The sequence below is a fragment of the Mauremys mutica genome, unplaced genomic scaffold (assembly GCF_020497125.1).
Source record: "Mauremys mutica isolate MM-2020 ecotype Southern unplaced genomic scaffold, ASM2049712v1 000900F_np12_obj, whole genome shotgun sequence".
NCBI classification, from domain to species: Eukaryota; Metazoa; Chordata; order Testudines; family Geoemydidae; genus Mauremys; species Mauremys mutica.
Window position 1 is genome coordinate 101,704 of NW_025423069.1, and position 26,729 is coordinate 128,432.

General features: G+C 53.4%; 2 non-coding genes across 2 annotated transcripts; both read left to right on the top strand.

The window, feature by feature from the left end:
* The first annotated feature begins 21,131 nt into the window (after positions 1-21,131).
* Positions 21,132-21,205, top strand: TRNAF-GAA. Its single transcript has one exon. It is a non-coding gene; the product is annotated as a tRNA-Phe (tRNA).
* Positions 21,206-23,655: 2,450 nt separating this feature from the next.
* TRNAV-AAC lies at positions 23,656-23,728 on the top strand. The gene has a single exon. It is a non-coding gene; the product is annotated as a tRNA-Val (tRNA).
* The last annotated feature ends 3,001 nt before the right edge of the window (positions 23,729-26,729 follow it).

Here is a 26,729-nt window from a genome sequence, read left to right on the forward strand (position 1 = left end):
GGGGGGAGATAGCAGCTGAAGGGGGATTGTGGCGGGGGGGGGCCTCTGGGTGGCTGGGCAGGGGGTACCCTAGTGAGGTTGGTGGGTTCTGGAGATTTGGGGTTTCAGGGGGTGGTTGTGATGTGCCCAGCCCTGAGGCTGTGGGTCCTGGAGGTGGGTATCGCTGGGGGCCTGTTGGCTGCAGAACAGCCAGGGTGGGCGTCTCTTGGGGAGGCGGGACAGGGGGTTAGAGGGAGCCTGGTGTTGTGCCAGGGGCTCTGTCTGGGCTTCCCCCGCAGACTCCTGGGATCGCTGCCCTGCCCCGTGCACAGAGTGAGTGTGGGAGAATCCCCGGTGCTAGGCCAGGGGGTGCCCCTGTAAAGCATCAGAGGATCCCGCACGGGGGAGGAGGGGGTGCCAGGCAAATGGCAGGGCAGATCCTGCTGGGGGGCGGAATCCTAGGCGGGCAGTGAGGGACTGAGTTCCCAGTGGGGGTCCCTTTTGGGGGCTCTCTGGCTGTTGGGGTCTCTTGGTGGGGGGAACCCTTTGGGATTCCCAACCTGGCAGTGACGGTCTGGTGGGGGTTCTCTGGCCAGTGGGGCTCTGAGGGGTATCTGAGCTCCCTGGCCAGGGACTCTGGGGGCTGGGTCCCAGGGAATATCTGGGTGGGGGGCTGGCGCTCTGGGGGCTGCTCCTCGCTTCTTCTCCCTGATTAGCTTATGCCAGAATCCTGGCTCCAAGCACTGCCCGACATTCCCCAGCCAGGCCCAGTCACTGTGATAACTTTCTAGCCACTTATCAAACACTGTGAGGCGAAATCACAGATTTTTGCTCTTCTCCCTTCTTGAAAACTGCAGGAACTTCCAGTTCCAATCTCCTAGATTGTCCAGTCCTTGTCCTGGATCTGGGGGATGAGGGAGGTGGGAAGGGGGTCAGCACTGCCACACAATGGTCTCTTCCTCTGCATTCTGGACTCATTCTTTTTGAACTCTGGTTTCACTGAGACAATTGTTAATCCAGAGTCACTGTATGGAAAGACAAGGAGTGACTCCAGATGGACAGTGGGGCTAATGAGATCAGCAATTCTCCCTGTGAGGAGGGGCTCTCATTAGCTGCTCTCCCCAGAGAGCTAAAGGAGGGAAGCTGCTCAGACGCTCTGTCCCTCTCTGCTCAGGATACTGGGGTTCAGTTTTCTGGGTCAGATGCTGCAGCCTCCATTGTGATCTGGGAGACCAGGCTTAGCAGCTGCTGCTCCCCCAGCGGGGTTCTGTGCTGGGAAGTGACCTGAATTAAAGCTGCTTCTCTGCCTGGCCCAGGGGATGACTTTCTCCAGCTGGTCCTAGCCCCCTAGGGCAGCCCTGGGCCCTGTTAATACTAAATTCTGAGCCAGAGTCTCCAGGTAACTGACAGACCTCAGGGAAAGTCCTGGGGTCTGGCAAGAAAGTGACTCTGCACAAACAGCCCCTCCTCATTTCTCCTCCCAGTAGCAATTGCCAGGAGAAAATCCAGCCCTGGGAGAGCAAAGCCCCCAGGAATGGGACTTTCCCAGCCAGAGGGGCAGGGAGAGAGGACAGGGGAAGGAGAGACTGAAAGGGGCAGTGGGAGAAATGACACATGTATTGCTGCATCCCTGGGCAGAACCACTTTCCAGTGAACAAAACAAGGATCAGACAGAGGAATCCCCCACAGTGACTCCTTTGGTTCTGCTCTTTTCTAGCCTTGTGTTCAGAGACTTTGTTGGGGGTGAGGAGAGGGAGAAGGGAGGTTAAAAATGTGTCTGGGCTTAGCCTGGCCGGAGGGGCCAGGTCTACATTGTAATAAACAGATTGAGCATTTCCCAGCATGGCAGGATCTAGGGTGTCTGTCTGCAGGGAAAGGGCCTGGGGGAATTCTGATGTGAAATTAACTAAAACCGGTTCTGAAATGCCCACAACTGCCCTTCTCCCCCAGACAGGCTGCAGAATGCCGTCCAAGTTTTGCTCCAGGTCATCCCAGCCTGATGTGGGACAGGGAAGAGAAATGGCTGCAGTGGAGCCAACTCAGGTAGAGATTATCGAGGGGTTGCTGGTGGGTTCCTGCTGGAGGAGAGGGACAGCAAATACACTGGAGATGGGAAGGTTTGCACAGTCTGATTTGGAGGTTGGAGCGGGGCAGGAAATTCACAGGGTGGGGAAAGGAGGAGGCCAGGTTGTGGCAAACCCGCTGGGAGTTATTTAATAAGTGGCCTAGATTCTAGGAACAGACCCAGGAGGTTGGGAGGCGGAAATGCCCTAATTTGTGAAGAAAGAAAATAGCCCACCTACATGGAGCTAGTCAAACTGACCAGACTCCCAGGGCTGGAGCCTGAGCTCACTAACCAGCGGCTGCTGTGAAATATGAAGGGGGCACCCATGAGTCAGGCTTATTGGAGCTGCCTCTCCCTTCATATCCCGCTCCTCACAATGAGGAGGTTATTGGGCTTCCTACCAGGGAGCTCTTCCTGGACCCTGCTAGGGCCTCCATCTCCTGTATCAGTCGGTGGCCAGTAGGTGTGTGATGGATCTGCTGGGAGAGACAAGGGGCTCTCTCTTCGTCCCCTCACCCTGGTATTTGCTGGATACGCTGAGCGGGGTGGGGGTGGGACTTTGTTGACTGCGATCCACCCAGAGCTTCCATTTGATTGGCTCCTCTCTGGCACAAATAGTGGGGCTGTGAGTGGGGCAGCAGGTACTGAGTGTTGGACTCTTGCTCTTTCAGGGGCCGGTGACCTTCGAGGAGGTGGCTGTGCATTTCACCAGGGAAGAGTGGGCTCTGCTGGACCCCACTCAGAGAGCCCTCTACTGGGATGTCATGCAGGAGAACTATGAGACTGTGACCTCGCTGGGTAAGGGTTCCTGTCCCCTCGGTTCTTGGAAGGGGAAATGAAGAGATAAAGTTCACGCCAGCCCCACAATGCCACCTCTACTCTGTCCTGTTTCAGCATCACCCCAATATGCCAGTGACACACACACACTGCCACAGACCCTCCCCTGCTGCAGAACACTTTGGGAACAGAGCACAGGAGCCGTATCGCACAGTGTCAAATAGCTCCTGTTTGCTCAAGTGAAACTGGGGGTTAGGTCTGGCATAACTGTTCCATACCCCTAATCATTTTTGTTGCCCTTTTCTGAACCTTTTCCAATTCCAATATATCTTTTTTTGAGATGGGGCGACAACATCTGCATGCAGTATTCAAGATGTGGGTGTATCATGGATTCATTTGCTGTTTTTACAAATATGATATATGATATTTTCTGTCATATCTATCCCTTTCTTAATTATTTCCAACATTGTTCGCTTTTTTTCACTGCTGCTGCACATTGAGTGGATGTTTTCAGAGAACTATCCACAGTGACTCCAAGATCCATCTCTCGAGTGGAAGCAGCTAATTTAGACCCCATCATTCTGTATGTATAGTTGGGATTATGTTTTCCAATGGGCTGCACTATGTGCTATCCTGTCATCCAGTACTGCTGAGATCCTGCATTCAGTGATATCCCTGCCCTTCCTGTTCCCTTTCTCCACTGAACCCCACCGGCCCATGCTTCCTGTTCCCAGCTTCCCCAGAACACTCTCTCTGTCTCTGAACCTCTCGGTGCGTCCTTGAATGCTGGCTGGGAGTATCCATACAGGGGATCTCCAGCAGCAGAACACTGAATCTCACCCAGGATTACAGATGACACAACTCCTCACTGCTCTGGTTTGCACCCCAGCATGTGAAAATGGCCTAGGTTGGTAGTGACATTTCTTGAGACATGCAGAGTCTTGCTCCCATATCACCAGGTGTGATAAGGATAACAGGAAAGGCCGAATATGGGAAACTGATTGTTCAGCTTGCTTTTGACCTGCATCATATTTTGCAATATATTCCAAATAAGGAAATTAACGTGCAACGTATGTGTCATCGTTTGGGGTTTTAAGCTTTAAAAGGCTTGTGTGATTTTTAGCTCAGGGGGACAGTATTCCAATAGCTGTCGCCCCCTGCACACTTTTAACCAAGAAAAGAGCCTCAGGCTGAGCTGATTCAAAATTAATCTTGTGGTCGTTTTCCACAACAGCTTCAAGAGGTCCGTGTGATGGAATGGAAATGTCTTCTTCACACCTTCCCCCTGCAGGAGAATGGCTGTTTGACCAGCTGTTTGCCTTGCTGTCTCTGAGGAACTGCTCTGTGGGTGTTCCCCAGAATTGTAACTTTTTCAGTAATATCATACAGTAAAATCTCATAACTTTACATACAGTGTTACTACACATTTTAACAGGAGGATAATATTCAGTAGATTATGCGTTTTCAAATGATACCTCACAAGCCATACTGTGTACAAAATTGATCATAATTTTCTAGAAGAGTGAACATAGGGGTGTAGACTGACACAGTGTCTGAGTGTGTGTTCCCAGGAGATATGTGGGTATTTCAATCCCTCATAAGCACAGTGTTCGGCATCTTCAAGGACCTGGGGAACTAGTCCTGGAAATTCACTGGTTTACCAAGTGTGACACTGGATGGAATTGTGAGACACTTTGGTATTAATAATAAAATAATATTATAATCTGATAAAATTGCAATGAATCATGCTAGATATGCCATGCCAGGTGTCAGTGAAAATGTTATGATTTTCCACGTATGATAATTTTGTTTCTATGTTTGTATCACCTTTGTATTGTGAGTTATAGATATGTAGGGTATATCTGTATTTCCAGACTTGTGCAGTGTTTCTGGGTGACACCCCCAGACATATTAGCATCAACACTGCCTAGCCTGTTTGATGGCCCATTGAGGGTCATCAGCCATACGATGAGCCCATGGAAAGGACCAAGTGGATACACCTATTGAGTCAGCAAGACATGCCGGGGTATGCCTGTGTAATGAGAACTCCAAGGCTTTTCCATGCCACGTGCTGTGAAGCTTGTGTTTGGGACACAGGAAGTACAAGCCACACGGCAAAAAGAATGTAAAGGGCAGCTGCATAATCTCCATTTTGTCTTCAATCCCCCTTTCTACCTCTGGAGCACCTTCTCTACAAACTGAACCCTGGAACAAAGGACTGAATGACCCATCCAATCTGTGGATGTGTTCCAGACAGACTTTCAAGCCAGCAACTCACCAATACTGCTAAGAACCTGATATATCCATTTTGTAATGTATCTGATTGCTTTCCCATTTAACTTCTTTCTGTCTTTCTTTCCTTTAAACCTTTAGGGCTTGGCTACACTTGAAAGTTGCAGCGCTGGGAGTTACAGCTCTGGTCGTGCAGCTGTGCAGGGCCAGCGCTGGTGTGTGGCCACACTCACAGCTACCAGCGCTGGTGTGTGGCCACATTTGCAGCATTTACAGCGCTGTTGGGAGTGCTGCATTATGGGCAGCTATCCCAGCATTCAAGTGGCAACAACGTGCTTTTCAAAAGAGGGGGGTGGAGGGTGGTGTACTGTGACAGGGAGCGGGAAAGATAGAGAGAGTGGATTTTTGGAACCAACACTGTGTGTTAGCTTCCCTGGATTTAAAAATCACAAAATGTTCACGAGCCCTTAGTCTTAACTCTTAATTGCAAACAGCCTGCCTCCAACACGGACTCCCGCTTACACTCACTCCCTGTGGTGTACTGTGACAGGGAGCGGGGAAGATAGAGAGAGTGGATTTTTGGAGCCAACACTGTGTGTTAGCTTCCCTGGATTGAAAAATCACAAAATGTTCGCGAACCCTTAGTCTTAATTGCAAACAACCTGCATCCAACGCTGTTTCTCTGTCAAGCAAACTGCTTGCCTCTCATTTGATCGTTCACAGCCAGGTACAGATAGCTCCTGTTTGCTGTGATCAGTGTTTGTTTTTTAGATAAGCAGTTCAACGGAGCTCCGATCGGAGTTCACAACAAAACAAAGAGAGGCTGCATAACAAAACAAAGAAAGTAATTTAGTTAAAAGCATTCTGGGATATCTCCTTATTCCCTGGAGGCCAATAAAAGTGCTGGTGTGTGTCCACACTTGATGAGCAGCGCTGGATCACCAGCGCTGCAATCGCTACACCCCAACCTGGCCAGGTGTACAGCCAGCGCTGCAGCCAGGGAGTTGCAGTGCTGGATGTGCCTTGCAGGTGTGGACGGTTACTAATTGCAGCGCTGGAAAGCCTCTACCAGCGCTGCAACTTGCAAGTGTAGCCAAGCCCTTAGTTTAGATGCTAAAGGATTGTCTGGAAGGATGGAATTTTGGGTAATATCCAAACCTATAGTGACCTGGTGATGTGGCTGACCCTTTGGGGTCAGAAGAACACTTTGTTTATGTGAGCAGAGTTTTTAAATAACCTCTCACTGTACTGGACCTAGCTGCTGATTAGGAGCCAGAGAACTGGGATGCAATAAAGGGGGCTGCGTGATTTCTTTTTTCAGCTTCTCGATAACCCGTGTTTGTGACTGGTCAGTGAGTTTAACTTCAGTGTTAACCACCATTTTTGGGAGCATCTGCTCTCCCTTTTTCAGCCTGCCCTAACTTTGGCATTTTCAGTGAGAACTGCCCCTGGCCCACCAGGGCACACTAAGCACTGAAGTTAAATGAATAGAATGTTTTTTTATGCCCAAGTCTTATGAAATCAACTGAACTCCTTTGTTTTCTTTCATCTGAGCAGGGTTTCTAGTTTTCCAGCGTGATGTGATCTCCCAGCTGGAACAAGGGGAAGAGCCATGCGTCCCAGACCTCCAAGGTTCAGAGGAAAGAGAGATCCTGAGATCTCCCTGCACAGGTGAGGAAACATTAAACCACCCAGAATCTGTAAGTGCCTGAAGGAAACATCTGGGATAGCTAACAAAGCCCTTGGGAGGTCTCTCAGTTCATTATTGTCCCTAGCAGGGCTCATATCCTCAGGGTAAATATAGATCTTCTTTGAGTGCTTGCTCATATCCATTCCAGTAAGTGTGCGTGCGCCGCGTGCACGCTTGTCAGAAGATTTTTACCCTAGCAACACTCGGTGGGTCAGCACCGCTATAGCACCGGATATATACCCCTCCCGACCCATCCGCCCCTCAGTTCCTTCTTACCGCCCGTGACGGTCATTGGAACAGTGGAGAGTGGCTTTGCTGACCTCCATATCCCTAGCTTCTTGTAGTTATTTACTCTTTATCGTGTATATAGTTCAAGTTCTTGTAGTTATAGTTAATTTTAGTACGTATTTTCATAGTTAGTGTATATAGTTAAGCGGGGGATTGGGGGAATAGCCCCCTTTCCTCTGACCCGGTGCGGGCTCATGCCCAAGGCACCGGGATTTAATCCCTGCTCGGTGTGCCAGAAGCCGATGCCGGTGGGGGATCCTCATGACTGCTGCCTAAAATGCTTAGGAGAATCCCACCTGACAGACAAGTGCCGAATTTGCAAGTCGTTCAAGCCAAGAACGAAGAAGGAGCGGGACTTCTGACTAAAGCAGCTCCTTATGGAATCGGCCCTTAGTCCTGCGGTGCCGGCACCGTCCACCCAACCTGCGTCGATGAGGAGCGCACCTTCGGCACCGGATCGCTCCAGTACCAAAAAGGACTCCGAGCACCGGCATCTGCCAGCACCGGCTCCCCGGCATTGCTCCCTTTCCCCGACTGGGAAATGACGTACTGCTCCGACCCCATCCTCGCAGAAGGAGCACACATCAAAGTCCATCCGTCGGATCCCGGTAACTGCTGCGGCACCGCCAACACCGGCAACGCAGTTGGCAGCTCCTCCTAGCACGGCACCATCAATTCCGGTACTGCATTGAGTCTGGTGCCACATAGCTCCCCGGCTCATGCTGTGGTCGAGCTCACTCTCCCTTGTATGCCGGAGACCTTCTCAACGGCAAGAGAGCTCATCGCGCTGAAGGAGTCGATGCAGCCTCAACCCCCGGCACCAGCGGTGCGGGTTATCCAATCCATCGGCAAGCTGGCCCTGTTAAGGCCTCCTTCCATCGGTCCACCGGAGAGACGTCTTTCCAGATCGCGGTCTCGGAGACATTCCCGCTCCTGCCGTTCCCAATTCCGGCACCGCTCGCAGTTCCGGCACCGCTCTCCATCGCAGTACCGGTCGTACTCGCGGAGACTTTCAAGATCTCTGTCACCGGACAGATACTCCTGATACTGATCCGGCTCTCGGTACCGATCTCAGTACCGTGCGTCCCGCAGTCACTCCCGGCACAGGGACTCAAGATCCCGGTCGACCTCCCGGCACCGGCACGGTAGAAGGTCCCGGTCTCGTTCGTGGCACCGACAAGACCGGTACCGCTCACCGGTACTGCCCCGGGACTGAACGTCAGGAACAGCAGTACCTACCAGGTTCTCTCGGCCCCGCCGTGGCCTTCGAGACACATGTCAATGTCGTCCCAGGCTGGGAGTGCTTCTTACCACCAGGACTGGGCATCTGATATTCCGTGCCACCATCCAGAGGCACAAAGCCAGGAGCAAGGTCCTCATCGATGGGCCTTTTGGACTCCGTGGGCATATCACGAGGCCCAAGGTGCCCCACTTGTGGCTCAACGCTCCGGCCCCTCAGAGCACAGGGTTCCTGAAGCGACTGTAAGCCATCCTCCTCCCGCAGGCACGGACGAAGATCCACTTCAATCTGCAGACCCGGAGATTCCACCTGATGCAGATGGTGCTCCGCCGGTCCATGACCCACCTCAGGACCCGTTGGTACCGGGCCTCTCCTCCCCCTCCTTTCCTGATGAGGCAGTGGCAGGAACATCCTCCTCTGGTCCTCCGCCTATTGATCTCAGGGCCCATCAAGACCTCTTGCGGAGAGTAGCTCAAAACATTAATTTGCCAGTGGAGGAGGTTGCTGAAATAGAGGACCCTGTCGTAGACATATTATCTGCGGATGCGCCCCTTCGAGTGGCTCTCCCGTTCATCCGCACTATTCAAGCCAATGCAGACACAATTTGGCAATCCCCAGCTTCTATTACACCTACAGCTAGGGGAGTAGAGAGAAAATATATGGTCCCCGCCAAGGGGTAAGAATATCTCTACACCCACCCGCCTCCCTGCTCCCTGGTTGTCCAATCCGTGAACGAACGGAAGCATCATGGCCAGCAAGCACCGGCTCCTAAGGCGAAGGAGGCTAGGCACATGGACCTCCTCGACTGTAAGGTCTACTCGGCTGGAGGCCTCCAACTTAGGGTGGCAAACCAGCAGGCCCTCCTAAGTCGTTATAATTTTAATACGTGGGTGTCTGTGGGGAAGTTTGCACAACTCCTTCCCCAGGAATCCCGCGCAGAGTTTACGGCCCTACTAGAGGAGGGTAAAAAAGTGGCGAGAACTTCCCTCCAGGCCTCTCTGGATGCAGCGGACTCGGCAGCCAAAACACTCGCATCCGGGGTAACGATGAGACACATCTCCTGACTACAAGCTTCAGGCCTTCCCCCAGAATTGCAGCAGACAATTCAGGATTTGCCTTTTGAGGGCCAGGGCCTTTTCTTGGACAAAACCGACCCCAGGTTGCAGAGCCTGAAGGACAATCAAGTCATAATGCACTCGTTGGGTATGCACACACCGGTGACCCAACATAGGTCCTTCACGCCCCAACCATACCGCCCTTATAACCAGCCTAGGCCGTGTCAGGATACATCCAGACGGCACGGCAGGGGGAATCGGTGGAGACAGTCTGGCCCTCAGGGAAATCAAAGTCAAGCGCCCCCTAAACCACCTACGGGGCTAAAACAAAACTTTTGATGGGACGTCCAAGGACGGCCCACCAGTTTCCCTGCCAGATCGTTCTTCCTCCTTCTTCAACCGCCTCTCCCATTTCCTCCCTGCTTGGTCCTAGCTGACCTCCGACCGTTGGGTCCTCTGCACGGTGGAAACAGGATACCACCTCCAATTTGTTTCTCCACCCCCATCCCACCCTCTCTACCCGTCCCTCTTCAGGGACCCCTCTCACGAGCAATTCCTCTTACAAGAGGTCCATGCGCTCCTAAATCTGGGAGCCATAGAGGAGGTGCCAGAGGACATGAGGGGCAAGGGGTTCTATTCCCGCTATTTTTTAATCCCCAAGGCAAAGGGCGGTCTACGACCGATCCTTGACCTGCGAGAACTCAACAAATTCATGATAAAGCTCAAGTTCCGCATGATATCCCTGGGGACCATCATCCCATCCCTGGATCCGGGTGACTGGTATGCTGCCCTCGATATGAAGGACGCGTATTTCCACATTGCCATTTACCCGCCACACAGACGGTATCTCCGTTTTGTGGTCAACCAACAGCACTTCCAGTTCACGGTGCTTCCCTTCGGTCTTTCTACGGCCCCGAGAGTCTTCACCAAATGTATGGCCGTAGTAGCTGCCTCCCTCCGCCGTCGTCGAATACACGTCTACCCGTACCTCGACAATTGGCTCATTCGAGGTACTTCCCAGTTGCAAGTATCACAGCACCTGTGTGTCGTCAAAGACCTCTTTGGGAGGCTAGGCCTCATGATCAACATAGAAACGTCTACCCTGACTCCAACGCAGAGAATAGACTTTATTGGAGCAGTTCTGGACTCCAATCTGGCCAGGGCCTGCCTTCCTGTGCCACGATTTTAGGCAATGTCTTTGATCATTCGAAGTTTTCGATCCTTCCCGACAACGTCGGTGCGCACCTGCCTCGGTCTATTAGGTCACATGGCATCCTGCACCTTTGTGACCAAGTACGCGAGGCTGCAACTTCGGTGCTTCCAAACCTGGCTTGCTTCTCTATACCGTCCACACAGAGACAATATAGACTCGGTGATCACTATCCCCAGGACGGTTCTCGACTCCCTCACCTGGTGGCTGGACCCCACTGTAGTTTGCGCAGGGATGCCGTTCCACCGTCCTCAGCCCTCGGTGGCACTAACCACAGACGCATCGTCTCTGAGTTGGGGTGCTCACCTCGGGAACCTTCACACTCAAGGCCTCTGGTTGCCCCAGGAGCTGACCCGGCATATCAACGTGCAGGAGCTGAGGGCAGTCTGTCTAGCATGCCGGGTGTTTCGAGTCCATCTCCAAGGCTGCTGTGTATCCATGTTCACGGACAACACAACGACCATGTATTACATAAACACGCGGGGGGGGGCGCGCTCCTCCCTCCTTTGTCAAGAAGCCACTCACCTGTGGGACTTTTGCATAGCCCATTCAATCGATTTGGTAGCGTCTTTTCTCCCAGGAGTCCAGAACACTCTGGCAGATCGCATCAGCAGGTCCTTTCTGTCTCACGAGTGGTCGATCCGTCCCGACGTCATCTATTCCGTCTTCCGGAGGTGGGGCTTTCCCCGCATAGATCTCTTTGCCTCCCGAGAGAACAGGAAATGCCAGGTGTTCTGCTCCTTCCAAGGACGCTCCCCCGGGCTCCCTCTCAGACGCGTTCCTCCTCCCGTGGACAAGGCACCTATGTTATGCCTTTCCGACGTTTCCCCTCGTTCACAGAGTCCTGCTCAAACTCCGCAGGGACAGAGCCAACTTGATCCTCATCACTTCAGCATGGCCGAGGCAGCATTGGTACACCCTGTTGTTCGACCTCTCAGTGGCGGATCCGATTCCCCTGCCACTGTGGCCGGATCTCATAATGCAGGACTTCGGCAGACTTCACCACCCAAACCTGCAGTCCGTTCATCTCACTGCATGGTCCTGCGTGGTGGAACCAATCCGAGCTCTGCTGCTCTGCTTCGGTACAACAGGTCCTCTTGGAAAGTAGGAAGCCTTCCACTAGGACGACTTATCTCGCTAAGTGGAAGCGTTTCTGATTCCGGTGCGATCAGAATAACTTGGTCCCAGGACAGGTATCCATCCCTACTATCCTGGATTACCTCTGGTCCCTCAAAGAGCAGGGCCTAGCGGTCTCTTCTATAAAGGTTCATCTGGCAGCTATTTCCGCCTTCCACCAGGCGAAAGGGGCCGTTCAATTTTCTCTCACCCCATGGTTTCCAGGTTCCTTAAGGGACTGGAACGGTTGTACCCCCAAGTCTGTCGCCCAGCCCCCACCTGGGATCTAAACCTGGTGTTGACCAAGCTTATGGGAGCCCCCTCCGAGCCTATGGCCACCTGTTCCCTGCTCTACCTTTCATGGAAGACGGCTTTCCTCGTCGCTATCACCTCGGCGAGGCGAGTTTCGGAGCTTCATGCATTGACGGCTGATCTCCCTTATACGGTCTTCCATAAGGACACGGTACACCTGCGGCCACACCCCTCTTTCCTCCCTTAGGTGGTGTCTGCTTTTCATGTCAATCAAGACATCTTCCTCCCAGTTTTTTTCCCGAAGCCGCACTCATCGCGCCGGGAACAACAGCTACATACTTTGGATGTCCGTAGGGCTCTCGCCTTTTATATGGAGCGAACAAAACCCTTCCGGCATTCACCTCAGCTCTTTGTAGCGGTGGCAGACCGCATGAAGGGCATGCCGGTCTCTTACCAACGGATCTCATCTTGGGTAACATCCTGCATACGAATGTGCTACGAACTGGCTCACGTTCCCGCTGGACATCTCACCGCCCATTCTACACGGGCGCAGGCCTCTTCTGCCGCCTTCCTGGCTCATGTCCCCATCCAGGAAATATGTAGGGCGGCTACCTGGTCATTGATTCACACCTTTGCCTCACACTACACATTGGTCCAACAATCCAGAGACGGTGCAGCCTTTGGCTCAGCAGTTTTGCATTCTGCGACGTCTCACCCCGACCCCACCGCCTAGGTAAGGCTTCGGAATCATCTAACTGGAATGGATACGAGCAAGCACTCGAAGAAGAAAAGACGGTTACTCACGGTTGTAACTGTTGTTCTTCGAGATGTGTTGCTCATATCCATTCCGCACCCGCCCTCCTTCCCCACTGTCAGAGTAGCCGGCAAGAAGGAACTGAGGAGTGGATGGGTCGGCGGGGTATATATCCGGCGCTATAGCAGCGCCCAGCTGACCGACCAAGCATGGGCGGCTCTAGGCACCAGCTAAAGAAGCAGGTGCCTAGGGCGGCGAAATTTAGGGGGCGGCGAAATGACGGGCGTGTATGTGCCCGCTTACCGGAAGAGCGGCGGGAGCTCTTCCCCGGCTGCAGAGGACAGGCCGCTCCTCGGCTTGTCCCCGCGGGTGCACACCAAGAAGTGGCCCCTCCTCTGCAGCCCGGGCAGGGCTGCGCTACCGGCTCCTGCCTTTCCAAGGTAAGCAACCCCCCTCCTCCGCCCCCCCCCCAGGCGGAGCCGGTAGCGCGGCCCTGCCCCGGCTGCGGCGGAGGGGCCGCTTCTCGGAGTGCACCGGCGGGGACAAGCGGAGGAGAAGCGGCCCCTCCTCTGCAGCCCGGGCAGGGCCGCGCTACCGGCTCCGCCTGGGAGGGGGGGTTGCTTACCGCGGAAAGGCGGGAGCCGGTAGCGCAGCCCTGCCTGGGCTGCAGAGGAGGGGCCGCTTCTCCTCCGCTTGTCCCCGCCAGTGCACTCCGAGAAGCGGCCCCTCCTCTGCAGCCGGGGCAGGGCCGCGCTACCAGCTCCCGCCGCTCTTCCGCAGTAAGGCCCCCCCACAGGCGGAGCTGGTAGCGCGGCCCTGCCCCAGCTGCAGAGGAGGGGTCGCTCCTCAGCTTGTTCGCGCTGCTCTCCTGCGGGCAGCGGCCACCCCCCACCCTCCAGACCAACCGGTAGCCAGCTGCGGGCTGCCTCCCGGGGGGGGCTAGGGCGGCGCTGCGCTGCTCGGGGGGCGGGGGCTCGGGCTGCGGTCGGCGCCGCTCTGGGGGGGGGGCGGCGCTCTTCTTTTCTGCCTGGGGCGGCAGAAAAGCTAGAGCCGGCCCTGCCACCAAGTGTTGCTAGGGTAAAAAACTTCCGACGAGCGTGCACACGGCGCGACTGGAATGGATATGAGCAACACATCTCAAAGAACAACATTTAAAACGGTGAGTAACCGTCTTTTTCAGTGTGACTGGTTTGGGATGTGAGGATGTGACCCTTCGCTTCCCAGCTTATGGCTGCCCCTGCTGCTTAGCCAAAGGCCTTAGCCTAAGAACAAGGCCTCAGACAGTCACAGTAAGAGAAGGCCCTTACAAATACAGACAGTGATTTTGTTTCTTTGTTTTCATACTCCTGTAAGTAGCTAAGTGATAAAAATACACCTAAGTTCTTAAAGTATAAGCTTTACAGGCAGGCCTGAATATCTCTATTCTAACAGTGGGTTCTACCCCTTCCCCCATTCTGTGTCTGTCTTGTCTATTCAGATTGTAAATTCTTCAGGGCATGGCCCATCTACTATTCTCTATTTGTACTTTGCCAAGCACAATGGGGACCCACTGTTAGTTGGTCCTTAGGCACTAAGGTAATTAATATGATTTATAATCATAATAACTCTCCTGCCACTTTGAGCCAAGGAAGCTGGCCTTGGGATGTTACTGCTTAAAAATGAGCTGGGGGTTAAAACCATGGAATATTCTTTGTGCCAAGTATCCCACAAATTCCACTGACCTCCCTCGTTTTCTTTACCTGCAGTAGGGTTTCCAAATTCCAAACCTGATGTGATCTCGCAGCTGGAACGAGGGGAAGAGCCGTGGGTCCCAGACCTCCAGGGCTCTGAGAAAGAAGTGCTTCCAAGAGCAGCTTTCACAGGTGAGGAATTGGTTAAACCAACTCAAAAACTGTGCGGGAATGCAGGAAACATTTGGGATGCCCTACAAAGATCCTGTGAGCTCTCCAAGTTCAGGATTGTTCCCTGCAGATGTGGAATCATTATGGCAGATGTCACTCATGGCTTCCCTCCTATTCTGACTGACAACTAGCAGCAGGTCCCTCCCCAATCTCGCTTTCCCCCGAGTGTTCTTATGAGATGCAGACCAAAACTGATCCCTTCCTCTCTCCTCTGGGGAAGGGTTTGGGGAAAATCAGCTCCTGATAGGTTTGATCTCTCCCACACTTATTTTGGATTGTTCATCCCTTTTACCATTCCTCTCTCCAGGGCCGGCTTCAGAGCCCAGCGCGCCAAGCGCATGCGTAGGCCGGCATTTTTCCAGCAGGGCAGCAGGCAGCTCCGGCGGACCTTCTGCAGTCATGCCTGCGGGAGGTCCACCGGAGCCGCGGGACCAGTGGACCTCCCGTAGGATGACTGTGGAGGGTTCGCTGGTCCCGCGGCTCCGGTTGACCCCCCCCGCAGGCATGACTGTGGCGGATGCGCTGGTCCCACGGCTCGGGTGGACCTCCTGCAGGCACGCCTGCGGATGGTCCACCCGAGCTGTGGGACCAGCGGATCATCCGCAGGCACGTCTGCAAGAGGTGCCCCGGAGCAGCGGGACCGGCGACTGGCAGTGCGACCCACGCTGCACGCCGCCCTGCTTGGGGTGGCGGAATTCCTAGAGCCGCCCCTGCCTCTCTCTGAGATTTTCTTTCTTTCCGGCAAAGGGAGTGACCTGTGTCTGGATTCTCTCTGTCTCCCATCAGGTGATGGGATGATGAGTCAGAATGAGGAGGAGAAACCGCATCAACAGGATGCTGAGGAAGGAGAACTATCTTCTTTATCAGGAAGATCCAAAGGGAATGTTTCTGGGAGTTGTGCACTCGCAGACAAAACAAAAGCCTGTGAGACTCAGCAGAGGCCAGAGGAAAACTTTAGTAGCCACTCAGACCTTATAACAAGTGACAGAAGCAACTTGGAAGAGACACGCTACACGTGCTCTGAGTGCGGGAAAAGCTTCAGTCAGAGCTCTCACCTTATCAGACATCAGAGAATCCACACAACGGAGACGCCCTACACGTGCCCAGAATGTGGGAAAAGCTTCAATCAGAGCTCTGTCCTTATCAGACATCAGAAAATCCACATGAGAGAGAACTGTAATAAATCTCTTGACTAGGGCTGGGCAAAATTTTTTAAAAAATCACATTTTCTAATTCCCACATTGTGATTTTCGCACCATCTTCACTGTGGTCTCTCAGCTCCCCCAGATCAGTTACCTGCTTCTGCCTTTTGCAGCTCACCCTTCTTTGGGGTCAGTCCTGTGATCTTTTCTATCAACTCCTTTCCTTTTGAGCCAGGAATGTTCATCAGCTCCTGGAGGTTTGATCCCAACAAGGTACACTGAGGCAAAATCTATCTGTGCCTGACATCCACTAAGGCTGTACATGGTGTTGGCTGCTCAAGTTAATGATCTTGATGTAAAAAGACAATTACAGTTGTAGAACAGATGCAGCCCAGGTGAAGTGGTTGGCATTAGCTTTCCCCTTCAACTGACCTAAATTCAATCACTTTTCCTAGTCTAAACAAACCCTGAGTATCACGGTTATACTGTTCCTCCATTTCAAAGCCATTGTTAGTCTTCAAGTTCCCCTTTTGGAAATAAATTTTCATTCCCAGTTGCTCTGATGTTGGTTCAGGTTGTGCTGCAGAGCAGATATTTTTACTACCATTTTTCTCACTTAAAATATATTGAACTATAACAAAGAGCAGGAACAGGGCAGGGATAGGAAAAATCGTCATTTCACCCTCTGTAAAAACGGTAAATCAGAGACGTACAGCTTTCTGCACCGGGACTACAGCCCCGTGGTGCCAGTGTAGACACCCTGGTCGATTACAGTGCTGTGATTGGCCTCCGGGAGGTGTCCCACAATCCCTGTTCTCGCCTCTCTGGTCTTTGGTTTGAACTCTACTTCACACCCTCAGGTGACCAACTATGAACCCCACCCCTTAAATTCCTTGGGAATTTTGAAAGTCCCACTTCAACAGAGACTAATTATGGTTACAGACCCATCCTGAAATTAGAGCAGGATATTGTAAAGCCTTATCTCACAGTAAAGTAACACAATTCAAACCTGTTGGCACAGAGGAGAAAGCACTCCTTCAGTTCACATTTATTGCTACTGATCTCACCGACAAACTTTCTTTTCTCGGTGCTGCTCCAGGTGTTTTCCCTCTGTTCCCTTCCAGCTGTGGTTATGGGACTGCAGCAGATCCCCAGGGCCAGCTTTGGTCTTTCACTTACATCCTTCATTTGTTTGGACAGAGCTGTGTCTGCCCCCAGTTTAATTCACATCTGAAACCTCAGGTACCAGCAGATCGTTACAAAGGCTAAATTCCCATCACCACCAGTGGGAGGTTATCCTGGGCTGCCAGGGCTGCAGGATTTAGCCCATGGTCAGTCAAGGTGCTACAGCAGCTGCACTCTTACATTGTGAGTCCTGCAGCCTATTACCAAACTGCTCTGCCATAGTCTGCAGGGGGCCTGACTTGCTGAGAATCTGGCAGAAGAGAGATCCTGGAGTAGAGAAGGAAAATGTCCTCAGCAGTCACAGCCGGCAGGAGCAGGAAAGGTTTGGTTTGTTTTTAAACTCCTCTCCCTGCTCAAGCCTTTAATCATTCCTGTGGCTCTTCTCTGAACGCTCTGCAATTTATCAGGGAAAACAACCAACCAATCAAAGAAACAAACCAACCAACCAAACCAGGCTGTTCTGCCCAATGTAACAGTCTATTGCCTTTCAAAGTTGACTATAAATCAGCTCATTCTATTCACCCAAGAGTTCCACTTAAAGGGCTTTTTGTTTTCTAATTCCAATCAAATCCTGTGCAACAGCATCATTGTTAACTCATCATCTGGTCACTTCATATTCACAGGGTCACAAAGTGGGCAGGTCTAAGTCTTTCCTCCCACACCAACATGAAAAAAATCAGTGACAGAAAATGCCGGAAAGTGCCTCTGCTGCCTTGCACAACAGCCTGGGGAAATACACGAGGGGAAAGTGCTTTCCTCTCTCCTCCTGACACCGGGTACCATTTCTGTCTGTCCTTGAGATCCTGCCACAGGGACAGGCTTGAGGATGCAAATGACATGTTAAGGCTTCATTGGTTTGCACGTTCCTTTACTCCTTCAATAGTGATAAGGGTGCGTGAGCGTGAAATAATCCCGCTCTGACTTTCACACCGGAGGCAATTTTCAGGCTCACAATAAAAAAACCCAACTTTCTTTCTAAGCTGAGCAAGTTGAATCGAGTCATTGTGAGATGATAAATCCAGAGCCCCAGGCTGACTTTCCTTCATCCCATGTTTTTAGAGTAGATCACATTCACTGGGTGGGGCTCCTGCTGGGAAGTGTCTGTCCAGTGGCAGCACCCAGTCCACATTCCCCACTTACAAACTCATCTTCAGTATATCGGCCACTGAACCTAGCGGGGGGGGGGGGTCCCAGTGGTCGGGCTCCAGCCCCTGGATCCCGAGCCTGACAAGCCCGAGTCAGCCGGCCTGGGCCAGCTGTGGGGTTTAATTGCGCTGCAGACATACACGGGTGTCACAATCTCAGCTTTCTCCTCAGGGAATCAAGCCCTCGACCCCCCCCCCCCCCCCGTGACAGGCAGGGAGAGTCACCACTGTACTCGTGAGGTCGGAACTGATGCTGCCCCTGCACAGGGACCCAGGGGAGCGGCTCCTTGGCCAGCTGTGGCTGGCAGGAGACCCAGCGAGGCAGGAGCTGCTCTGGGTTCTCTGCAGGGGAGAGTAACTGGGAGAAGGGGGGAGTTTGTCTCTGATTTACAGGGCGCTTTGCCAGAGTGGAGCCTGTAGGTCACATGCTGGGGGGCTGTGATGGGCACACAGGCTCCGTGCTCTGGAACAGCTCTGAGTCAAACCCAGGCAGGAGCCTCCTCAGTGTGACACCCCCAGGGGACGCTCTCCCTGGGGGAAGCCTCCTTGGCTTCAGCCCCTCCTGAGACTGACCTTGGGCCTTTCAGCCCCCCTGTTCCACACCAGGAGCTTCCTGCAGCTTCCTGAATTGGACACCTCGGAAAGCCTCACCCCCCCCCCGAATGGGAGTCCTGCACCCCCAACTTCCACAGTCTCAGAAGATTTGTTAGGGGTCTGGAATCCAGCCTGGGAAAGTTCTGTGTTCGCACAGGAAGCAGGAAGATTCAGCAACGTCCATCTTGGGCAGACCCCGAACTCAGAGCCTGGGCTCTCCCCTCGAGTCCCCAACCCAGCAGACTCCTTGCTCCCAACAGCCCGACTCAGCCAGGCCCTTTGCCCCTCGTCTGTCCTTTGTCCAGTTTTCCTGGCAACCTGCTCACCTGGCCTCCAGCTCGTTCTTTGTTCTCCGACTCCTCCCGGCCAGCTGGCCTCTTGCAGCAGGTGCGCCCCGGCCATCGGTTGCTAGGAGACAGAATTTGTGGCCATTGTCTGGGCCCAGGCAGCTCAACAGCAGCCACACCTGCCCTTTGGGGGTCTCTGCCAAGATTTAACCCCCTTGTCCCACCACCGAGATCCGTGGTCCCAAAACACTTCAGGGTCATGCCCCCCACCTCTGTCCATGCTCCCCCCGAGTCGTGGCTGGGAGTGGGGCTGCAGCTAAGGGGGAAGGGACACAGACAGGGGGCTGAGGCAGGGGCCGGGGCTGGAGCCAAGAGTGGAGCTGGGTGGCTCCCCCTCCCCACCTCCATGGGGGCTGGCCCAGGCCCAGTTGCATCCCCCTGAATGTTACTCCATTCCCCCTGGTAGGGTGCACCCCACATTTTGGACCTTTAACCTAGATAATCGTGCAACAAATAGGGGAAACTGAGGTACACACAAGATGCAAACAAAACATCCAGAAAATTCCCACTTCGTCACAGGGGTGTCAGTGGGGTCGGAGCTGGGCAGCAGCACAGGGAAGTGGGGAGGTTAAACTGCAAAACATCCCCCTGCGTTCCCGCAAAAGCCTCTCGTTTATCCCCTAACCCCCTCCCCATGAAAATCTCCACCCCTGCCCTGGCCCACACAGACCCCCTCACTCCAACGCAGATTTTTAACGTTTCTTACTTGTCCTTGGCCTTCCACAAACATTGTTCCCATCAAAATGGTCCAGGGCTTTTACAATGAGAATGAGAAAACAAACTAAATCAAACCCAAAGAAACCGCTATCGACCTCCCCACCACACACAGTTTGGGTCAGAATTTTTCTACTGAAATGTTGAGGCAATAAAACTTTCACTGCTCTTGTCCAGAAACAAACCTAAGCCCCCCATGCAGTACCTGGGGCATCTATGTCTGACCCACCAAGGCTGCAGCTCCTTTGGGGAGATTTCCAGCTGCCCAGTCCTGCTGCTATTCCAGGGGAGCAATTCCTGACTCCTGTCAGCATTTATCTCAGCCCCGTTCTGTGCATCACAGGTTTCTCTGGGAAAAGGCAGCGAGTGGTTCTAGGGCCCAGGGATCCTCCTCCAAATCGAGCTAGAACCTGAGACTCCTTCCCCTTCCCCAGGCTGTGGGCGGGGAGGCACTTCACAGAGCTCTCGGAGCTATAGCCCGTGGCTAAGGAGAGAGAAAAAACCTCCTATCCCCCTCTGCTCTGGGGGCTGGGTTTCCTCCTGAAGCCTCTGCCCCCCACCTAGTGCCTATGGCTCATCCCTGACCCTTGCTGCTGCTCCTTGCTATAGACTGTGAAAGGAGCGGAGGCAGCGCGGGAGCCTTCTGGGGACGCAGATCTGAGGCTTTGGGAGAGACACATTGTCTGAGACATCAGAGCGCTGCAAACCCTGCAGCCACCCCCTCAATCCGGGGCCTGTTCCAGCCCTGAGTCTGGGCTGCTGCGATCCCTCCCCCAGAGCAGGTCGCCCACAGATTACAGCCTGGAAATAGGCGTGTGAGACTAACTCCTGTTCTCCCTGACAGGGCCTCCCCTACACCAAGTGGCATCGCAGGCAAGAAGAGTCTTCGGAACACCCCCACCCCCGCTCCATATGTTAAACCATTGAATACCTTATTTTTATTGCATTTGTAGCTCATTTCATGATTTCGATGCACAGTTTGGATGCAGGATTTTCTCTATCATATAAGACAATAAATGTCCATGCTAGGATGTGTAAATCTGTATTTATTCATGCCATATATAAGCAAATTAAAAAATCATTTATTTTAAGCATATAGAAACTTTTAATGTTGACAGTAACTGAAATGTACTAACATCTAGAAATGGAGTACTCACCAGCACAGGGTGGGCCAGTATTAAATAGTGTTACAGTCGGAGACAGACAGCATTAGGATGTTAACCCCTAACTCCTGCTTTCCCTGGTCAAAGGTCGCTTCTCTCGCCTTTCCTCCATGAACTGAAGCACAGCATTTGAGAGATCCAGAGACTAGTCAATGGCGTTTCCAAGGGCTAAAATAGCAAGCGATGTCCGTCTTGCATTGGCCATTGTTGACTGGAGAGATGGTTTATGGAGAATAAACTTCAAGGTGAGCAGCAGCAGCCCAAAAAGGCACCCCTGCAGGTGCTGAAGTAGCTCAGTTGGGAGAGCGTTAGACTGAAAATCTAAAGGTTCCCTGATTCAATCCCAGGCTTCAGCAGGCTGTTTCATCCCTCTTCCTGCAGCAGTGGGCTCTTTTCTGGAAGCACAGCACTGCCTTTACTCAATGCAAGTCCCTCATTTTGGGCTTCACTGCAGGAAAAGGCAGCACTGGCTTCTGCACCCAGTTGGCCCACCGGACCTTTCTTTCTTCTCTTGCTGCTTCTCAGCAAGGGGAAGAAAAAGAAGCTCCCCTTCAAGCTAGAGTCACAAAGGTGATGTAAGGACGACTTCCTGATCCCTGGCTCCCGTCCTCTCTTCTTCCAGCTGACCCATCAGAGAGCTGCTGCCAGTTTCTCCAGGTTCGCCCATCAGTGTGTGCCAGGGTGAGCACCACCAAAGTGCGGGGAATTTGAGGGCAGGGCAGGGCAGTGCACTGTAATGGAGTTTCTGTAGTGTAGTGGTTCTCACATTTGCCTAACCTGCATCAAGCCGGCTAGGCAGAACTGACACCAGCTTGTCTGGGGTGTTTCCCAGAAGCAGAGCACAAGTTTAAAATACGGGCAGCATAGAACCAATATTCATAACGTCAACTACAAAAATGATACACATCTAGAGATAGCATCATTATCAGCCAATCAGAACCTCTCCATAGACCCCTTACACAACAGCCTTTCTACAATATTGGCTGCAAATATAGAACAGTGGTCGCAACGGTGATCTATACAGTTACAGATTATGTCAATAACGTCACAGGAGGTGACACGGCATCAGTGAGACTGATACTGGAATAGCCTCCAGTTTTGGTGTCTTCATTTGAAAAAGATGTTGTGAAATTAGAGTTTGGGGCAGCAAAGAGCCACCAAATGTTCTGAGGGCTGGAGAAAAATGCCTTCTAGGGAGCTACTGAAAGAGCTCAACCTGTTTAGCTGATCAAAAGAAGATTGAAAGGTGACTTCATTGAAGTGTTGAAGTGTCTTAATGGAGAGAAAAGATTGGGTATTAAAGGGCTCTTGAATCGAGCAGAGAAAGGCCTAACAAGACCTAGTGGCTGGAAGGTGAAAAGAGACAAATTCATATTACAACTAAGGCACAAATATTCAACAGCGAGGATGATTCACCACAGGAACAAGCTACCAAGGAAAGTGGTGCATTCTCCATCTCTTGATGTTGTTTAATGAAGACTAGATGCCTTTCTGGAATGTGTTTGCCCCAAAAGTAGCTCTTGTGTCATACAGGAGGCCTGTGATATGCAGGGGGTCAGATTAGATGCTCTAATGGTCTCTTCTGGCCATAAAGTTGACTAATTTCTGAAAAACTGAGTGTAGCATTGGGAGCAGCGTCTGATGTTTTCCTGTCTAGCCGGCTTGCTGCCTAGAACGAACGCTCCTTGAGTGGGGTGATCCACAGGGACTAGCTCAAACCTGCAAAGTGCCTGGCCAGGGGCAGGACATTAGCCCAGCAAGGGAGGGGTGTGGCAGTGACATCACAAAGGCCTTTTGCAGGACCTCAGACTATTGGTCCAAGGTGGTGGGGAGGTGGTGACCTCACAGAGAGATGCTGACATCAGCCAGGCAGGACGGGGCGAGGGGCCAGGGAAACCTCAGAGACCCCTGTGGCTTTGCTTCAGCAAGTCTCCTTCTCCAGGTCTCTCTTTGAGGACTGAGAGAGTATTCGGGTTCACGGACGTGAGCACCAGGAGGAACCTCTTTCGAGTTTTCTCCTTCCCTTTTAGTGATTTTTCTAGAAAACAGCCGTCCCTGTTTAGAAGGTAAGAGCCTCCTGGAGGTTTGAAACCTGTTCAGTCTGATCCATCTGGTGAGAGTTGAATTCTAGGCATGGAAAACACGAGGTTAAGGAGGCAGAATTTTATTCTGCACCTGTGATTTTGTCTCTTAGAATCACTGGGGACATAAGGGTTTGTCCTTTTTGTTTCACCTCTTGCTCCATCCACTGTCTGATCCCTCTTTTCTCTTCGTCTCTTGCTTCCTTTGTCCTTTCTCCTGTTCCCCTCCCAAAATCAGTTTTTTTTCTCCTGCTGATAACAGCTCACGTTAACTGATCACTCTTGTTATAGTGTGTATGGCAACACTCATTTTTTTCACGTTCTCTGTGTGTGTATATATCTTCCTACTGAATTTTTAACTGCATGCATCCGATGAAGTGAGTTTTAGCCCACAAAAGCTTATGCTCAAATACATTTGTTAGTCTCTAAGGTGCCACATGTTCTCTTTGTTCTTTTTGCAGATAAATTAATGGAGGTTAAGTCCATTAATGGATATTAGCCAGGCTGGGTAAGGAATGGTGTCCCTAGCCTCTGTTTGTCAGAGAGTGGAGATGCATGGCAGGAGAGAGATCACTTGATCATTACCTGTTAGGTTCAGTCCCTCTGGGGCACCTGGCATTGGCCACTGTTGGCAGATAGTATATGGGGTTGGATGGACCTTTGGTCTGACCCAGTCTGGCCATTCTTATGTTCTTATGAAGGGAAGGATACAGCCCCATGACAGAGTTTCTGTAGTGTAGTGGTTATCACGTTTGCCTAACACGCAAAAGGTCCCTGGTTCAAAGCCAGGCAGAAACATGCTGGCTTCCTTCGCTCCTAGTGGCCTGTCCCTGCTGTTGTAGGAGCAGCAGTGATTTCTATGCTCAAAAGGTCTGTTATACTTCCCCTCCCCCTCGCTTTTGTCTCCTCTCCCTCTCTGAATGCCTGTGAAGTGGCTTTCCCCCTCCTCCTCCCGCTCTCTCCTGCAATGCTTGTGGGATGAATGGGCTGGTTGAAGATCAGAAGAGCTTCCAGGTAGACAAGGTGTCTGGGACTCTCATTAGGCAGCACTCACACACCCAGAGCATGGACCCTGCAGGGACACTGGCTGAGGTGGAGTGTGACCCGCCAGATGCAGCCAAGTCATCTCTAGTCGCAGGCCATGAGGAGCAGGTCCTTAAAAGGGGAAGGGGCCCTGTGCTCAGCTGTGCTTTCACAATGCTGCCTAATGAGAGTCCCAGACACCTTGTCTATCTAGGAGCTCTTCTGATCTTCCAGCTGTTCAACCAGCTCATTCATCCCACAGGCATTGCAGGAGGTGGGGGAGGGGGAAAGCCACTTCACAGGCATTCAGAGAGGGAGAGGAGACGGGGTGGGGGGAGTGTAACAGACCTTTCGGGCATACAGGTTATACGGAGCACACAGATCACTGCTGCTCCTACAACAGGGTAAGTTCTCAAGCAGCATGTTTCTTACTTTGCCCATCTGCCAATTTTGATAATTATCGATGGAAATATTTTGCCATTGGGTCGTGCGTTTACACAGAAATTGACAATTACCAACAAATATGTAATTCTTCCAGTCCTGCCTAGTCTGCAGTTGATGGGTTTAGAGGGACACATTCACTCTTCCAGGTCCCCATGCCAGGCCTGTGCTCTCAACTTCCCACACTGCTGGGATCCTTCCCTGGTCTCCGCTCAGACCTCTGCCCCCCACCCCCACTTCTGGGATCCCCTCCCCACACTGTCTAACTCCCCTGCTGGCAGGATCCCTTCCTGTTCCTTTCATTTCCTGTCTCCACTCTGGGCAAAAGCTCTGCACGGTTCCCACACCAGAAGTTGAACCCAGGCCCCGTGGATGAAAACCAGGAACCCTGACCACTAGCCCATATGGGACTATTGGTGCGTCTGATGAAGTGGGGATTCACCCACGAAAGCTCCTGCTCCAATACGTCTGTTAGTCTATAAGGGGCCACAGGACTCTTTGCTGCTGTTATTACTACAACTCTCTAAGCAGGGACTAGCGTGACCGGCTGTCCCGATTTTTGGGCCTCTTTCTTACATAGGCTCCTATTACCCCCACTCCCTGTCCCGATTGTTCACATTTGCTGTCTGGTCACCCTAGCAGGGGCTGCACACAGGGCTGCATTAACCCTTCAGGTGCTGAGGTTTCCCGCTCTCCATCCCCAGGGCCTGTGATCAGGAAACAGACGTCAGGGCTCCCAGGTGCTGCACAGACCATGACTGAGATCGGGACCCCATATTGCGCTAGGTGCTGTACAATCCCTGGCCAACACTGGGACACCCAGGGGTTCCCCTCAATTTCCCTGAGCCTCTGCTGCCCAACTTCTTCTGACTCCGTCTGGATCACCCAGGAGCGGCAACAGGGTTTCTGGCGCCCTCGGCAAAATTGGGGGGGCGGCATTTTGTGTGCTACCCATGGAGCGCACAGGAGCTTCCGGTTCCACTCCCGTCGCGCTGCCGAAGGACTCTCCACCGAAATGCCGCAGGCGACAGCGGCAGTCATTGAGCTGCTCAATTGCCTGCTGCTGTTTTCCACGGCATGTTGGCGGAGGGTCCATCTTTGGTGGTGCAACGGGAGCGGAACCGGAAGCTCCCGGGCGCCCCGTGGGGAGCGCACAAAATGCCACCCCCCGAATCCTGGCACCCTAGGCGACCGCCTAGTGTCGCCTAATGGAAGCGTCGACCTTGGGATCACCCCCCTCCCGCAAAAAACCCCACCTTTCCAAACAGTCCTTCTCTCCCCACCCCCTAATTCTGCTTTCACACCCTGGGCCCATCTCCTCTCTTTGTCCCTCCCCCAGGTGAGCAGAGATGGAGGCAACTTCAGCCACTGGAGCCAGCCCCAGCGAGCACTGCAGCCCGCCCGGGGGGTGTTTGCAGACACAGGAAGGGAGCAGCTGGGAGCGGAGGGTGCTGGGAAGTAGGAGGCAGGAGAACAAATCCCGGTGGCAGGGCAGCTCCTGGGGGCGGGGCTCTGGCACAGGCTGGGGGCGGGGCAGCTCCTGGGGGCGGGGCTCTGGCACAGCCCGGGGGCGGGGCAGCTCCTGGGGGCGGGGCTCTGGCACAGCCCGGGGGCGGAGCAGCTCCTGGGGGCGGGGCTCTGGCACAGCCCGGGGGTGGGGCAGCTCCTGGGGGCGGGGCTCTGGCACATTGTGACGCGGAGCCCGGGCTCAGCAGCTGCTCCCTGGTGGCCATGTGCTGCCAGCAGCGCTGGAGCCGCCCGGGCCGGAGCGGAGCCGCTGTTCTCAGCTGCAGCAGGAGCTGCCCCCGGCCCCGCTGGGCTCCAGGTGGGGACAGAGCCTGGGGCCCGGGGTTCCCCTGGGTGCGGCTGGCGGGGCGGGAGGTGAGAGGCCGGAGCTGCAGGCGGGGAAGGGTGGGGGGGCAGGTGGGGGGTTGATCGGTCTCTGGGCACCAGGGGAGCCCCGGGGCAGAGTGTGTGTGTGAGTGTCCCGGGCCCAGGCGTGCGCAGGGGGGGAGCCCCGGCACCCCAATGCCCTGAGCCCCGGCTGGGGAGGCTGCTCCCCTCCTCCCGTGGGGGCGGGAGAGGAGCCGAGCTGGAGTGGGGGGAGGAGAAGCCCCCCGACTGGGCTGGAACCACGCTGGGGTGGGGAGGAGAAGCCCCGGGCCCCTGCAGGAGCTGCAGTGTGGGGCAGGGCGGGGGAGAAGCGCCAGGCTGGGGCAGGGGAGGAGAAGCTCCGCTGGGTTGGGGGGCGGAGCCCAGACCCCAGCAGGAGCTGCACGGGGGGGGAGGAGCCCCTGGGGCAGGGAGGAGAACCCCGGGCCCTGGCAGAAGATGT